This window comes from Electrona antarctica, assembly GCF_951216825.1.
Source record: "Electrona antarctica genome assembly, contig: scaffold_25, whole genome shotgun sequence".
NCBI lineage: Eukaryota > Metazoa > Chordata > Actinopteri > Myctophiformes > Myctophidae > Electrona > Electrona antarctica.
In genome coordinates, this window is record NW_027637034.1 from 7,516,685 (window position 1) to 7,533,188 (window position 16,504).

Genomic DNA, 16,504 nt, shown 5'->3' on the forward strand with positions numbered 1-16,504 from the left:
ATATGCAGCCTATGACAACATGCTTACCATCAAAAATGTCACAAGAGGGTATTTCAAGAAACAGTGATTCAACATCATGACTCTCAGAGTTGAGTGCTAGATCATCTCTATGTTTGAATTGATATTTATTGTGTAGGTATATGGATACACCTCCACCAGATTTAGCCATTCTACAATGGTGTAGAGCATTATAATTTGGAATGTCAAAGACAGATGTCAACTCATCAGTCAACCAGGTTTCAGAAAATGCTAAGACTGAAAATTCATGATTTAACAAAGACAAAAAGTGAAAAAGTGCCTCATGATTTTTAGAGAGACTACGGATATTTAAGTGAAAAGTAGAGAACTGCTTTGTTTGGGGCTTTGGAATCTCAAGTAGTAGACTATGAAATTGATCGATACTAAAATAGTCACAAGATAGTGAGTCAGGAGTTATAGAGCTAAAGAAGTTTGAATCAGGATCAAGAGGGTCCATAAATTTGGAGTCACTACGTAGGCTCAGATCAAAAGGATTGAAATACATAGGACTTGAGTCAGTTATCAACTTAAACTTGCATTTTAAATCCTCAACCAATCCATCATCATCAATATCATGATATGGGAAAATGGAGATACAGCTCCATTCATTCATTTCATGTGCATTAATAGGTGTGCATCTCAGATGGTAAAACTCTGTAGGCCTACAGCAGGTACAACAAACAGTAGGGTTAGAAAGGATATTATGGCAGTGATGACAGTGAGAGCTGGCCATTAGAGAGTATAAGAGTGATCATGTAATGTATCATGTGCAAGGTTTAAAAACACTGGCATTTTCAGTTCACCTAGACCTCAGGTTCAGTTTGCTGGGATGGTGGGCGGACAATGAGTTTGTCATACCGCAGGTAGGCAAAGTCACCCTTCTCCCTGGCAGCCCACATAGCTGGAAGGAGCTCTTTTCGCTTCAGTCGAACAGCTTCAGAAAAATCTTCATTTATGTAGACATTTGAACCTTGCAGGTTCTTGGCTTTGCTGAGCACCTCCAGTTTGTCCTTGTAGCGCAGAAACTTGACAACAATGGGCCTGGGCCTGGTGGAGGATGGAGAAGGTTTTCCAGTCCTGTGGGCCCGCTCCAGCTCAATTTTGCGGCTGTCCAGATTTAGCTTCTCTGACAGCAGCTTCTTCACTTTGACCTCAGAGTCAGACCATTTCTCACCCTCTGACTCTTTAATGCCATCAATAATAATATTGTTTCTTCTGGATTGACTTTCCATATAATCAAGTTTGTCTTTAAGTGGAATAAGACTTTTACTGGCCGATTCCACACCATTTTTCGTCTCCTTGCAGGCGTTTTCCCACGTCTTACAATAGTCTTTAAAATCTTGAAGTTCTTTTTGAGTGAATTCCAGACTAGCCTTGAGGTCAAAGACTTCAGTCATCAGCTCCCCAACCTTTTTGTCTGAGGATATATGATATGATATCATAAGTAGTTGGTTGATTCAATCTTTCACCTCAGGTGTTGGCAGTATTGTGCTTGGGTGAACTTGTGCGGTAATTTGATTACACCTCAGTCAGCTTGCTCGAGTGATGCGGATTATTATTTTTTAACTACAACTAGCTATGAAATACCCTGAATCTGTAGATGCATCCACAATATATAATATCAAACGGGAGCTGTCAATCAAATCATATTTTCTGCCTTGCCCCATAGCTCTCAGAAAATGTTTAAGCAGACAACAAAAGTAACAGCAAATATATGATTGTAAAGGGGCTTTATGGTATCTGTTTTATTTTAAACATACCTGGACATTGTCCCATGTCACCGAGTACGTACAGGTGCTCTTGGGTGAAGAACCACCACACAGAGAGAGCCTCCTTTTGAGCGGCGTTTTCTGAAAAAGGTACAATATGTTGTAATATTTAGTATCGCACACAAAACACTTTGCAGTGATTGACAATACAAATATTAGTGCCATTTTCTAATTATTTTGAGCCTGTATAGAAGATATTGTCAACCTTTTAATTGTTATAATACATGTTTTGTTAACAGAACTTAGACATATGGGTACCTCTGCTTTTTCTTTCCATTCTTTAATGTTGGTATCATGTCCTAGTCGTAGTCTATCGACGGCAGTCTTTGTGGCATCGACACTCAGCGACACACCCATGTGGTTGAGGGTTCTCATGACCTTATGACTACAGCCCTGCTTCCACATTTCAATTCCCATACAGGTCTGAATGAAATGATTGGCTTGCCTTCCGGATGTGAAAAGTGACATTGCTAAAGCCATTCCAGTCCTCTGATCCAACATTGATTTGTACTCTCTGAAAAGCATATATACATACGTGTTAAGAGAAACTTGTATGTATGTGATACATACATGTTTAATTAAAACATAGGTTGCCACCCATACACAACTTAGTTAATACACATATCTTTATTTATTTCTATTTCTATTTTGTATCCCTTAAAAATGTTCAGACCATCACCCTGAGGAGGCCTTGCCTTAGCCAATATGTAAACTAACGCACACATAGAAATAGAACCCACGAGCACGCACGCACGCACACTTAGGTAAGCAACCATTATAAAGTTATTAAAAAAAATCATACTCGACTCCTGTAGATGTGCTTTGCTTAGTCCTGGGACCTGCTGATGTTGCCGCTGTAAGTCTGGATCTGCTTGTTGTAAAACGGGCTAGAAACCGCCTCCCTCTTACCACAATTCTCCTTACTACAGCTCTCCTTGATAGAAATGACAGAGACAGACATGTAGTAAGGCGTCTTAAGCTTGTTTGCGCGCACGCACGCACGCACGCACGCACGCACGAACACACACACACACACTTTTTGGGTGGTGGGAATGTGCCCTCAAACTTGCCATCAGGAGTGGTGCCTCTTTTTCTGCCCAGGCCAGCGCACCATCCCATGTGAATGAAGACATTTCCTTTGGGTCTGCCTTTGTTCTGAAGGGGCCCCTCTTATACTGAGACAGAATCTTTCTCTGCATATAGTATATATACACAATAGTAAGACATACAAATTTAACTTCAAATCAACAGCATCTGTAAGACATTCGGTAGCCAGAACTTACCTCCTTCATAACAGCTTGACTGAAGGCTCTAATCATGTGTGGTCTGACATGGGACTTTAAAAAGCACCTGAATGCATTATAATATTGACGGCTGGCAAGGTATCCTTTGGCCTGGGCAAATGGTCCATATTCTGGAGTTTTTACTGTAGGTATTTTTCTTGCAGAGCTTTGTGAGATGCGTGGAGAGGTAGGGGGCGTTGATGTTGAAGAACTGCTCTCATTTTCTGGTGATTGTGTTGGAAAGAATCCAGATGTTGATGGAGACAATCCAGATGTTTGCTTCTTGAACTGTGGTGATTCAACTGGTGAGAGAACGGATGATGTACGCTTCGTAGCAGAAGGGGGAGTTCTAAGTTTGTATTTCCTGCCTTTTCCTTTTGGTTTTGCTCTCTGTCTGAGATAACTCAAACACTGAAAACAAATGCTTGCATCTCTCAGTGTATTGGGCGAGGGGGCTTCAGGAAATACAGCTTTGGCTGTTTTAGGGGTTGTTACAGTCAAAACCTTCACTTTTCTATAGCCTCCCCTGGGAGCCTTTGTAAAGGCTGTATTACAGCCAATACAAGAAAATTGAAGTGGCATCTTTGTGTGTGGGGGGGTTAATTGCTAATAACATTAACATAACCCTCAGGTATAAGGTCTTATACAAAACAAATAACAGCAAAAAAAATAATAGCCTACTAAAATATCAAAATAACTAAAGAAGCCTATAAAAGTATAAAATAGATAAAACTATTTATCTATTAGAAGATAAATGTAGAATGTAGAAAATAAAGAGTACTAACCTATCATGACTTAAGCCTACAACAATACGGTAATCAATAATAACTCAATAATAACAACAAAAACTAATAAGCTAATAAGCTGAAAACACGAATGCAAAAAAAACCTCACACTACCTGAAAGAATAACAAAAAAAAGAATGCGGATCTATAAACAAATCTAAGGAAAGTAAAAACTATACTGAAACATTAGAAAAAACAAACAAACCGATCATATAAGCTATAACAGCAATAACTATCTCAACATAATACAGCAGAAATGTACAATTGAAAGTAGTGAAAAAAAGATCTACCCATCCCCTACACTGTCCACACATCTACATCTTAATGGAAAAAAAACCTATCTATCAAAGAAATGTAAGCAAAGTCACAACATTAAATAAATCGATTACAATTAAGAAATTGAATGAAAAGTAGCAAGATTGCTATTTGTAAGTTCTTATCTTTCGTTTTCTGTGGTGTTTGTTTGCGCTCCTGCCTCCATTAACAAAACAACAATTGCATCTAGACCTGGGAGCCGGAGCTTCTTCCCTTTGGTATTGAAAATCATTGCAAGTGACAACCGACAGGGCGGCGCCGAGGCTTAGTTGAAGCCGACAGGCGGAAGTAGAAGGAAAAACTAGGCAAAACACAGAAATGACCGGACAAAAATGCTTTTTATTAAAGAACGTGGAATGCAGCAGTGCTAATCGCTGTACCAGCAAATTTCTAACACCCGTGGGACAAATTGTGAGTACTTAATATTTGAAAACGGAATGTTTATATACACGTTTGGACTGTAAATGTAGCGATCGCGTAAAACAGGCTGCAGTTGCGTCATGACTGTCATGATGATTATCATGGCAGTCATGTATCAGGGCTAAGCCTCCTCATGCAGAATGAGGAAGTGGGTCAGTGACAGTCCATTCAACAAGTGGCTCTGAGAACGAAGCGAGTCGCCACACTGCACCCTAGTGGTGGAAACACTAGGAAAGTTCCACTATGTAGTGTCATTGAGAAAGCTTGGAATAAACCAAGTTATATATATGCATTGTCCATTCTTGTCCATATGGAAACATTATTTTCACAAAAGCAAAAAACATCTTCAAAATCATAACAAAATTAAATACAAACATAAATGTGACCATACATTTTGTGTGCGTCACATATGCCATGCTTTTGTTATTGCTTAATGTAAATCGCTCTGGATTAAGAGCGTCTGCTAAATGCCTAAATTGTGCTGTGTTCTGGCACACTATACACTCTGTCTTTCTTTTATCTGTATTGTATTGTATTGCATTGTATTGTACTGTATGTGTCATTGTATGTTTAGTTTTACTACCATTTTAAGAGCCTGCTCAGGGACTACAGATGTAAATTAGCTTATGGCTAACTCTGGCACATTTACATGGAAGTGAAAACTGAAATGTTGATTAATGAGCATTGTCCCTGTCAAATAAATAAATAAAGGGCTGGAAGTTGGCCGGCCTAACTCAATTAAATTAAATTCATAGGAGCTTTATTGGCATGAGAAAACATAAACACAAACGTTTACATTGCCAAAGCAAAAGTGGAACAAAACAATCAAGATAAAACAATACAATAAACGTGTAAACAGAGCTGTGTTATATTAACACTTTGAGTAATACTATCTTGTGAGACTATAAAATATTGTGCATTTTCTGTCAGAGATAGTTAGCCTATACATCCGAGACGTTTTATACTTTTGAAAGTTAACAGCAGTATTTCAATGTTTTAAACATGTTATAGGCCTAAACATTTGGTGGTTTTCAAACTCTCCTTGGGTGATTGTAATCCGTGCAGGGAAGTACATGTATCTGATGTCTTGGTACAGTGGGCAGACGGTTAGGAAGTGTAGCTCAGTCTCTAACTCGTTTTGTGTGCAGTGTGTGCATAGTCTGTCTTCTCTTGGGAGCCAGGTCTCTCTCTCTCTCCTTCCATGAGAGCAGCAGCATTTGTTTGCACCATTCAACACCCTACATTACATTTACCACACATCCACTCACTTACACTACTGATCTACTGATTAACACAAGCCACTTAATACTTTAGTATTGTTTGATGCATACGTTTATTATATTGTAAATAAATATTGGTTTGTGCACTTTTAAACAGCTGTGTGTCTTCCTCCTTTGTTATGGCCCAAGAGCCAGGTCATAACACTATCTATCTATCTATCTATCTATCTATCTATCTATCTATCTATCTATCTATCTATCTATCTATCTATCTATCTATCTGACAGTTACACACCTCCACCACCAGGGGGCGAAAGGCATTAAGGCAACAGTGCCTGGATTCTTTATTGCGCATGCGTGAAAACTTTGACCCGGTCGGAAGTACTTGTTTGCATCACGTGGCCACGCCAGTTGTTTTCCACGGTAATGTTGTTGAACAAACATGTTGTCGTGACTCTCGGGAATTGTTGATATTTGTGCCTTTATTACACATTCTATATTACAGTAGGAACAGAAAGCTTGGTGGAAATGTCTCTTAAAGGAGACGAAAAGCGTCAAATGGAGTCTTTACGGCTGAAGATAAATGAACAGCTAGCGTCGGTGGGAGAGGAGATATTGTTTGTTGTGGACAAACAGCAGCGTGGCGCTGCTAATGTTTGTAGTGTGGAGCTTAGCGTCAGAGTGTTTGTGTTGGAGCGCCTCAGCGCGGTGGGAGAGTTCATGGTCTAACTCTTCCAGAGAGAGATGGAGACACTAGAAACTCTGCTGGAGACACAAAACAAACGGCTGGACATTGATTTTGATATGGACATCGATCTACACACTGCAGGTTAGTAGACTCTGAACAACACCAGCTTAGCTACAAGTAGCATTAAGCTAGCTGAACTTAACTACATTTACCAGTAGTTCTACTAGCCCTGAAACATGTTGTTCATACTCCATATCCAACCGAAAAAAGGTGCAAAGAGGAATTGTAATTCAACGAAAAAATATGTAGGCCTATTATGTTACACAAAAATCCACTTGAATAATCAAACTGAAAAGGTCAAATTAATAGCTCCAAAATAATAATAATAATTCGTATGCTAGTAAGTAGGTATGAAATAAGGTAAAAAACTGCATGTCAAGAGACTAGCCGCAATTTGCAACTCTATATTTTTTTACAATGGGATTAATATAGAGTTGCAATACCCTCCATTGACTCCCCACTCATCATATTGCGTTTGCGATCTGCTGGTCTTAAACAACGTTAAACTCACCAACATTGCAGCTGTAGTCCAAGCTTGAATTATGCTCTTTCAATCTGCCGAGCTTGTTTTTCATAAAAATCCCCCGTAGACATGTTATGAGCTACTTTCTGTCCAAAATAATCCACTAATGATATTCCTGCCGTAATATTCAACCTGCCGTAAAACAAGACGTGTGGGAGAGCGCTTGTTTAATAGAATCTTACCTGCACAGGTAAGACACCCAAAGAAGAGGCCGACGCAGCGCGACGCCTCGTCACGCACGGCCTTCTATTAAACAAGCGCTCTCCCACACGTCTTGTTTTACGGCAGGTTGAATATTACGGCAGGAATATCAATTTTGGACAGAATGTAGCTCATAACATGTCTAAGGGGGATTTTTATGAAAAACAAGCTCGGCAGATTGAAAGAGCATAATTCAAGCTTGGACTACAGCTGCAATGTTGGTGAGTTTAACGTCGTTTAAGACCAGCAGATCGTAAACGCAATATGATGAGTGGGGAGTCAATGGAGGGTATTGCAACTCTATATTCATCCCATTGTAAAAAAATATAGAGTTGCAAATTGCGGCTAGTCAAGAGACCTTAAGCAGGCTACCCCACTTCCTCTCCCACTGAGCCTTTCAAAATAAAATACAATTCACTGTTCCAGACTCACTGCATAGGAGCTTTTACTTTGAAGGGGAGAAATTATAAAGGAAGTGCAAAGGGGCTCACTAAATTGACATGACATACTAAGTTTCTAATTAGAGGTGGAGGCTTCTATTAATCCAAATTATAACTATATTTTCCAAAACAATATTTGATATATATGAAAATAAACATTATGAAAGAAGTGAACAAATAAATAAAACAAAAATGGCGCCAACACATGTCATGACACACCTGAAGCCAGTTTTACGCGATCACTACATTTACATGGAAAACGTGTACATAAACATTCAGATTTCAAACAAAGTCCTCACCACATGTGCCACGGGTGTTAGAAATTTGCTGGTATTAGGGGCACGGTGGCACAGTTGGTAGTACTGTCGCCTCACAGCTAGAAGGTCCTGGGTTCGATTCCCGCTAGGGGCACTGTGGGTGCTGGTGGCGTGTTTCCCCCTCCGCGTCATCAGTGCCCATACCCGAGGTGGGGTTGGCGAAAGGGCATTTCTGTGTGGAGTTTGCATGTTCTCCCTTGCATGTTCTCCCTGTGTCCCCTAGGGTAGGTACCCTCACAAAAACATGCAGTAATCCTGGTCTCTAAACTGCCTCCCCCTGGCCAGCCGGGGCGCCTGATGGAGGGGTAAGGAACTGGTTGGAATAACGTGTTCCTTCCACGTGCTACGTCCAACCAGGGAAACTCCCCCCTGTCAGGTGTAAAGGAGCAACTTGGACACTCAGGCATGAAGGAAGCATGAGTTCAAGTCCGTTGCTCTCCCCATATATGTGGACTAGGTTGGCGGAGGGTGTGTAGAGCCCAGGATCACATTAGATAATTGACACAGGGGTAAAAAATTATAAAAAAAAGAAATTTGCTGGTACAGCGATTAGCATTGCTGCATCCTGCGTTGTTTAATAGAAATGCCTTTTATTACACAACGCGGGATGCAGCAATACTAATCGCTGTACCAGTACATTTCTAACACCCGTGGCACATGTGAGTACTTTATATTTGAAATCTGAATGTTTATGTACACGTTTGCTCTGTAAATGTAGCGATCGTGTAAAACAGGCGGAAGTTAAGCCATGCCGCTCGTGAAGTACGAGCGTCATGTGAACCATGGCTATAGTTATACTAGCCCTAGAATGTCTGTGATCATACATAAATTACATATATTCCTGTATACACAGCCATAGATCGGATGCCTCCGCTCCCAGTGAGCAAGGAGACATGGGCGGCATAAATGTGCTCCACGCTCCGGAGTGAGATATTGTCCTCTAGTTTCACAACCATGTAAAAGTTCTAAGGGCGAGGGGTCCGGAATGACAGCTGGACTTCCCTTTATGGCAGTCACTCGCAGGGCAGGGTTTTCTTCTGCAGCCTAGGCTCCAGAGTCGGAGGCACGGCGTGCAGAGTGCCTTTTTAAATCCATTCTCTGCAGCTGTAAGAAATTAATTAATATCAAACCGAAAGAGCGCATAATACATTCTAAAAGACAAGTGTAGGTTACATTAATGAAAAATCGGTGAAATAATGTCGGCATCGGTGCCACAAATGACGGATACATCGGTGAGACCGATGTCGGGCTCTACTCACAACGCCTTGCTCTGTGAGGCATTGTGAAGAGACTCGAGACATTTTTAAAACGATGGTTATCCTGACAACAAATAGGAGAATAAATGTCATCTTTGAGTTGACAAAAGCACTTTGAGTTGCTCTGCTGATGCTACCTTCGCTCTACTCCTTCTGTCTGTGTGTAAAGAGGTTTCATCTGAATATGAGGAGAGGAGATCCAGTCTGGTCCAGGAGGAACCACAACCTCCACAACATCAGGAGAGGAGATCCAGTCTGGTCCAGGAGGAACCACACCCTCCACAGATTAAAGAGGAACAACAGGAGAGGAGTTCCAGTCTGGTCCAGGAGGAACCACACCCTCCACAGATTAAAGAGGAACAGGAAGATGAGACTGGTGAGTCAACTTTGACATTACTACGTAGGAATATGTGGTGCAAGACTCTCTCAGGTAAAACAAATGTATGTAATGTAATTATATTAGTGTTATTCTAACAAGACGAAAGGGTCATTCAGCAACTGTAACGATAAAGATATAATTTGGTAACTCATGGCCCCCCAAAAGACAGACAGACACACAGCATGTTGTTTCCGCTCGTGCTGCTACACAAGTATAGTTTTATACTTAAAGTATAAGTTTGAACCCATAATCATGTATAGATCATGTAAGATTTTTGGCAGAAATGGTGAGGAAAAAGAGAAAGAAGAAATAACTTGTGTGTGCGTGAGACCATTTAAAGCACGAGACATGGTACGTGCACCACTGGACCACTCAAAGGGTTAAGTGATCTATCTAATCTCTTAGACTGTCACTCATATGTTCTAATCATCAATCAGCACCAGACACAGTGGTGGATTCTTGAGGCACAATGGTTCTGTAGGCTCCACCTGGGCAACGGTGGTTCTGTAGGCTCCACCTGGGCAACGGCGGTTCTGTAGGCTCCACCTGGGCAAACGTGGTGCTGCAGGCTCCACCTAGGCAATGGTGGTTCTGCAGGCTCCACATGGGCAACGGTGGTTCTGTAGGCTCCACCTGGGCAAACGTGGTGCTGCAGGCTCCACCTAGGCAATGGTGGTTCTGCAGGCTCCACCTGGGCAAACGTGGTGCTGCAGGCTCCACCTAGGCAACGGTGGTTCTGTAGGCTCCACCTAGGCAACGGTGGTTCTGTAGGCTCCACCTGGGCAACGGTGGTGCTGCAGGCTCCACCTGGGCAACGGTGGTGCTGCAGGCTCCACCTGGGCAACGGTGGTTCTGTAGGCTCCACCTGGGCAACGGTGGTGCTGCAGGCTCCACCTGGGCAACGGTGGTTCTGTAGGCTCCACCTGGGCAACGGTGGTGCTGCAGGCTCCACCTGGGCAACGGTGGTTCTGTAGGCTCCACCTGGGCAACGGTGGTGCTGCAGGCTCCACCTGGGCAACGGTGGTTCTGCAGAGTCCACATGGGCAACGGTGGTGCTGCAGGCTCCACCTGGGCAACGGTGGTACTGCAGAGTCCACATGGGCAACGGTGGTGCTGTAGGCTCCACCTGGGCAACGGTGGTTCTGTAGGCTCCACCTGGGCAACGGTGGTTCTGTAGGCTCCACCTGGGCAACGGTGGTTCTGTAGGCTCCACCTGGGCAACGGTGGTACTGCAGAGTCCACATGGGCAACGGTGGTTCTGTAGGCCAGTGTTTCCCAACCTGTGTACCGCGGTACTTTACTGTGCCGTTTGATGTGTCCAGGTGTTCCGCCTGATTTGACCGAAAATGTAACACTAACCCTAACACTTAAACCCTCCCCCGAAAGCAATAGCTATTGAGCTGCAGGATTCCTATTGTTGCGTCGTAGTTGTTGTCACACGTCTAATTAATTAGACGTGCGACAACAACAACCACGGAACAATAGACTCTAACGACCATCGGCCATAGGAATGTTAATCACTAGTGGTGTCAAATCTGCCAAGTCTGGATCGGTCAAAATAGCGTCTGCATCGGACGTTGGTTCGATCCTAAAGTTGTGAACTAACTGCGGGAAAAACACAGATGTACAAGCCCAAAGCGCTGTGCATTGCGACGGGTAGATAACGTGTAGATCTGCTACTTCCAGCGCAGTAAGGACGCATGCTTATGACGCTCATTAACTATGCATCAGCAGCCAGGGACAGTCACAAGTTACAATACACGAGCAGCAGACGGGATGCACAGACAGATCCGACACAACTTTATTGCACACATCTGTGCTTTCATCCACGCTTCCATAGCTGTTTGGTTAATTATGGGTGTGCGAGATTTGTACTCATAATGAGAAATTATATATTGGGTCAGATTGATTGGAGATTAAGCAGCTCCTCTAGGGTGAGAGAGCTCAGGTCCCCACATTCCATTCTACAAAACAGACCGGTGGTTATCGGGGGTTTTACGGCTTTCTCCTGTTGTGAGACAGGCCATTATTGACTCCTCTTCACAGGGAGAGTCAACTCAGCATAGAACATACAATAATTGAAGTAACCTATCTTTAATCCCTTTCAATTGTGTAAATGTGTTCTAAATAACCTATTATATATTGGGTTGGTAAAAAGGCTAAATGATAAATACCTGTAATAATCTAAGCAGTTTAAAGTAGTTAGACATTACAGGGACTGTAATAGGAGCTGCTGTAGCCAGAGGTGCAAGCTGGATGGTCTGTGGGATCTGATTGGCTGAAAGTGTCAGTATGGAGGTGGGATCAGTCAGAAGGCTGCATTGACTATTCTGTATGGCACAGAGTGTAAATTAGATTCACCAATACCATCGAACGTGACATGTCTAGGCAGAGACCAGCGGTAATTATATGCTATAATGTATTATGCGATATATAATTGTACATTATTAATAATTGATGTAATATGATGTTTAGGTTGTAACCAAATGTCATCTGTGTTCTTGTCTCCCGATCATTGTTTAATCACCATTTGATTATGATAAGATAGATTTAAAACCACATAATTACACTTAATCACTTAATCAATGTGCCACTTAATGTGCCACATGATACTGAACTAAGTCTGAGATTCAACAATGACAAGCTAAGCTGTACCATAATCTGGGAGCTTAGAGTGTAAATGATAGTAAACCCTACCAACAGAGCAGATAGAACTGTACCAATAGGACTGTAATCCAGAATCCGGGATACTGTCATCTTGTGTTGGGGGAAGTTAGGGGAAGTGTGAACAGAACGTGTGATGTATGATTGTAAGTGTTTATGATTAACATGAATTAATAAAAACCCTATAAAATGCACGTTTGAGTTCATCAAATATAAGCTATCATTGGAGCATTTAGTTTACTGTGCGTGTACCGTGCGTGTTACTCACTTTAACTCTGCCTAGTGCAAGGGCTGGTCGGAGCCTCGGCCCAACATCGCCAAATAACCGAACAGTTTTAAATCGCTGTGCACTAAAGTGCACACGCGTTGAGGCGTAATATAGTCTATAATCTAGACATATTACAGTTTTAAATCGCTGCGAGCAGCGACTGGCTTAATTAGGCCACTAAAGGGCCTAATTAATACAGATTTAAAAGTTTTGTACCGTGCGCTGGGATCAGCGCACAGTCTTACATCACGGCCGGGCGGTTGGAGATATAATATAGCCTAAACTGAGACCGTTTGGACATATTATGGTTTCAATCGCTACCGCGTTTAAAGAACTTTAAATTAGTGGTCACTAAAGTGACCACAATTTAAAGGCAGTCGTACTGTGCATTGGGATCAGTGCATAGTAATTCGCCGCCGTGCGAAAGTTAATTCGCCGCCGAGCGAACTGTTAAAACCATAGAGCCACTAAAGTGCCTAGTTTGAACAGAAAGAAAGTGCCGCTGGGATCAGCGTGCAGCTCAACACGCGCCCGGGCATATTTAGGAGATAATATAGTCTGAACCGAAACCGTTTGACATATTACAGTTTAAATTGCTACCGCGTTGTAAAGGGCTTTAAATAGCAGTCACTAAAGGGTTCTGCAATTTAAAGTTGTTTAATTCAGAATATAGTTCAACTGAGACGGTTTGAATTTATTCAGTTGCCGTGCTGTTAAATTAAACAGCGTGGATCGGTGTAAAGTCACTAAAGTGACCACAATTGTAACAAAGATAAATTACTGTGTGTTGGGACCAGCACACAGAGTTGAATCGTGCCACACTGATAACCACAGGATTAAATCAGACAGAATTGGGGCCGAAAGACGGCACCCCGTTTGATTGTGGTTTTTCTGGTGTGACGTTATTCAACTGAACTTCAAGCCGTGCGTTGATGGCAGCGCACGTGAATGCGATGCCGCAGTTGTTAGTATCCATAGGATTAAATCAAACTATAAATGCTGCCGTGACGGCATGCCGTTTTGATTTGTGCTACTAACTGAGCGGCACCGTTCAACTGTTTCCATGTGGGTATGGGTCCATGCGGAAACAGCTGTTAAAACCGTAAGCTACAAAAGTGACTGCGGGTTTAACAATAGTTTGGGAGTCATTGTTCGATAAGGCAGAGTTCTAATCGACGGTCAGTTTAGGAAACTGATTACCAAAGACTATTTGTAACCAAACATAAAGTTTAATTGAGACCGGATAAGACACCGGTCGTTTAAACCAAGAGAGGTGCTTTTTATAGTAACCACAATAAAAGTGTTTCCTTCTGGGTGCTGAGACCGCACCAAGAAGAACAGCAGTTAGTGCATGTGAGGGGGGGGGAAATTCCTCTTTCCACTGTCATGCAAATGTCCCAATGTGTCACTGGAGTGACAGGGGGACAGGTAATTACTGTCATGCGGTATAATCTACCAAAGTAGTAATTAATAGCGGTGATAAATGTTTAGAACAAAATAGGGTTTTAAACTCAGCATTAAAGGCGATGTAATAATCTTACCAGTCAATAATGTTTAACGCTGAAAGCATGCTTTGAAGTGCGCATAAAGGAAGGGCGTGTCTATAATAACTGTTGCGTGACGCATCTAGCAAAACCTGTAATCCAGGTTTACGGAAGGCTAAGAGTTTGATCGCCCACGGCCAATATAAATCTATATACTTATATTATATATAATCTATATAATATAAAAAGGTTATAGTATAAAAAGGTTTATTTGGTAGGGAAGTATGGGCTTCTCTGAAGTACAAATAATGTCAGAGTCCGCTAATTAAAGCTGGGCCAAAAAACTAACCATTTACTTGAGTGAATGAATGATTTGTGAAGTCAACTAAACCACTAACCCAGTCCAATTAGTTCCTGTACTGTTTGTTAAGGGGAGGGACAGAGGGGGTGGAAAATGGCTTCCTTGAAGGAGCTGCAGGATGGCAGCTCTGTAACCAAAGCTATTTTCTATAATCTAGCATTTAGTTTGGAATTGTCAATTAAAGTGGGCGCAGTCTGCGACATACCTGAAGAGCTTATTAAGCTAAAATTTGCTATGAGAGATGTAGTGGACATGTCCACATGTTATAGCAGAGCTTTGGGAAAAATGGGCTGGTTAGTGCTTGCTGACAATGAGATACATGAGTTAGGAACTTGTGTGGAGAGATACTCCCAGTTTAGTTTCGAAGCAATCATGCAGGCTATCCGTCAGATGAAAGGCAGGATAGCCAGAGGTGTCATAGACACCACAGGGTGCCACCAGATAGGCCTCTGTGAGTTTCCTGCAGAAAGCAGGAACATAGGAGCCAAGGAGGGGGGCATCCAGCCCGCAGACGCGGCACCAGACGTCACGAGATGTGACATCACGGACCCTTTCGCCAGCGCAGAGACGGGCGGAGCGGAGACGGTGCCAGCGGGGACCGGGACAGCCCCAGAGGGGCGAAGAGACAGGGCTACCAGTCATCCGGGCTGGGAGCAGATAGAGCCTGTCACAACGGAGGCACAGCCTGGTGCTTCCTGCAGTATCCATGCAGGGAAGCCAGAGCCCTCTACCGTGGGCAACGAACCCACGACAGGACAAGCCCTCAGTCAGCACCGTAGCAGGCCAAGAGCGGCTGCGGGCAGAGCCGAGGGAACCGACGAGAACCACACGACGTTTCCGCAGCCTTCGACAGAGGAGGAATGGCCGAACATCGAAGTGGAACCGACAGCAGAGGCAGAGCTGTCAACGGGAGCGGAACAGGCGAGCGGCCTTCCGGAGGAGCTGGAGGCTGCCTACGCCTCACCGTTCATCATCAGAGCCATGCCCGCAGACGTTGTGGGCAAGGCCGACGGGTCGTCGATCCTTCTCACCACAGAAACGCCGAGCGTGATTTGTGGCATTACTGGTGCCAGTCCACGCGTTCAAGAGGCGGTGGGGGAGGTGCATGACACACACGCCAAGCACCCTGGGGTGACTTTCGTGAGGGGTCCCGTGAGGGGTCCAGGCGAGCCAGAGAAGCACCCTGGGGTGACTTTCGTGAGGGGTCACCCGAAGATTGCCCCCGTGAAGGGTGGCAAACCGGGAATGGCAAAGTCCAGTCTGGTACAGAAAACCGCAATGTCGACACATTTGTTGTGTCGAGTTTGTAAAGCGGCTGAGAAGAAGGCCACAATGGCTCCTGTCCTTTTAGATCCTAGAAAAGGAAAAAGATGGGGGTGGGTGAACGCTTTCATGCCAGCGAGATCAGAACTGGGTCAGAAAGAGTAGCATGTGAAATGCTTCTCTACCCATTTGTTTTTCCTACAGCAGGGAACAATTGGGGAGTGACAACAAGATGTCACAAACAGCACACACACACACACACATGCACGCGCACGCACACACACACTCACACACGAGATGTGTGTCTGATCTGTGCATATTAAATGTGATGATGTATGTGGGTTCATTATATCTGTACTAGACAACGAGTAGCAGATAAGTGGATTTCATTTGTGCCAATTAAGTCCTTATGGACAATGGACAAATGTGAAAGAATGCTGGTAAAATGATTAAGTTTCCTTCGATTGGGAGGGGGGAACATTGTCTCTCAAAGTGCAAGTGGGTTTTGTGCGTGAGCGCGTGTGCGCGCACGCACAAACTAAACAGGCACAAGCACAAAGACTGCATGTGTGAAAGACACATAATGTGGTTAAAATGTTGCAAGGTTTTGCAATTTTCAATTGGGTTGCTTTTGGTAGGAAAAGTCAAAGTAAAAAATCCAAAAAGTCAAATGATACCAAGTTGTTGAGATGCAAAATCGGTTATTTTGTTAAAATCACAATTTGAAGTTCCTAGCAAGGTGACAAGATACTAAGGCAAGTTTGTGATCATGATTGATTAGGAAGCAACC

At 43.2% G+C, this 16,504-nt stretch overlaps 1 protein-coding gene across 1 annotated transcript in view; it reads left to right on the top strand.

Annotated features, from left to right (window-relative positions):
• Window positions 1-16,504, top strand: part of LOC306919233 (uncharacterized protein) — a gene marked incomplete at its 3' end in the record, with an annotated part of 270,701 nt that overhangs the window by 53,647 nt on the left and 200,550 nt on the right. The gene's annotated exons all lie outside the window — the stretch shown is intronic.